Raw genomic sequence first — 1856 nt, forward strand, 5'->3', positions numbered from 1 at the left:
AAATTAGCTGATGTGCTCGCGCCCCACCTTGCCGCTATGTTTAACGCGGTGAAGGGGGGCGTGGACTTTTCCCCAGATTCTTTGACCGCCAATGTGGTTATGATCCCTAAACCAGATCGAGATCACTCTTCCTGGGCAAATTATAGGCCTATCTCTCTTATTAATATCGATATGAAGATTCTCACTAAGATTTTGGATACTCGATTGAATTCCCTCCTTTCTCGTTTGATCAAAAAGGACCAGGTGGGCTTTGTTCCCCATAGACAAGCTGGAGATGCTATCAGACGTATCCTACAATTACAACATTTAGCCCATATCCGTAAACTCGACATGATGCTCTTATCTTTAGATATCAATAAGGCCTTCGACACTTTATCCTGGCCTTATCTTCTATCAGTCCTTCACCGCTTTGGCTTTGGTCCTTCGTTTCTAAGATGGATCTCTTCGCTATACACTTCCCCTCAAGCGAAACTTAAATATTACGGATTTGAGTCTTCTACATTCTCGGTCGCCAGAGGCACTAGACAAGGGTGTCCGCTCTCCCCTATACTCTTTATCCTAGCCTTGGAACCATTGGCGGAAGCCATTCGTATGAATCATGATATTAAGGGGATTGAGGTGGCGGGCTCCCAACATAAATTGTCTCTGTTTGCAGACAATATACTATTGTCGATTTCGAATCCGGGGGTTACTCTGCCTAATTTGCTCACAGTTCTCGATTCATTTGCAAATCTTTCCGATCTTCACGTTAACCCCGCCAAATCGAAAGCTATGTCGATTACCCTTCCACCATCACTTTTGATGACTTTGAAGCAAACGTTTCCTTTTCAATGGCATTCGGCCCTACCATACTTAGGAATTAAGCTCACCCCGACATATGGCGGACTGTACCAAGCTAATTTTCCCACTGTTTTTCAGGAGCTGACCGAACTATTGACCTCCTGGTCTCATTTCCCGCTTTCATGGTTCGGCAGAATTAATGCGATCCGTATGACCTATCTTCCTAAACTACTGTACTTATTTCGGGTTTTACCAGTTCCAGTACCTTCGCATATATTGCGTATTCATCAGCGAAAACTTTTGTCTTTTATTTGGAGCTCTTCCCGGCCCAGAATTAGTAAACATATTTTGTTCGTACGTAAGAGTGAGGGTGGGTTATCGGTCCCAAATCTCCAGTCTTACTATCTGGCGGCTAATATTGCCCCTTTGGCTCATATCCATGCTTCTCATCACTTTCCCTTGTGGGCTGTCATGGATATGATGGACTCCCACCCGATACCGCTCTCCTCCTTGCCATGGCTTCCTACTTCTAAACGTCCATCTGCCCTTAGCCCGACGCTGACGCTCTCGCTCCGTCTCTGGGATTCTATCAAATTTTCCGCTGGCCTTATTTCTGCTCACCTGCCGCTGTTACGATTATTGCATAACCCGTTATTCCCTCCAGGTCGGGACAACCCCAGGCAGTTTGCCTGGTGGCAAATGCATGGTTTTTACGATGTACATTCACTTCTATCTCCCACTCGAATACTTTCCTTTGAAACTCTGCGCTCTTCTTATAATATTCCTTTGCGGGAACACTTTGGATATCTTCAACTTCGTCACTTTGTCAATACACTAATACGCACGCATTCGGGACCGTATCGTCTGTCCCCCTTTGAAAGCCAGTGCAGACATAGACCCCATGCTCCGGGTTTGATTTCCCTGATTTACTCCTCCATTATTTCTTATAGAACCCCTCCGGTTCGCTCCTATCATCAGTGCTGGCAGTCTGATTTAGGGGGGACTTTAAACCAACAGGATTGGCGGACCATGACCCAAGCATTATCTAAATGCTCTAGGAATGTCATTCTTGAGAA

Source organism: Staurois parvus, unplaced genomic scaffold, assembly GCF_062004578.1.
Source record: "Staurois parvus isolate SC_StPar_1 unplaced genomic scaffold, SC_StPar_1.0 ptg000468l, whole genome shotgun sequence".
In the NCBI taxonomy this organism is placed as follows: domain Eukaryota; kingdom Metazoa; phylum Chordata; class Amphibia; order Anura; family Ranidae; genus Staurois; species Staurois parvus.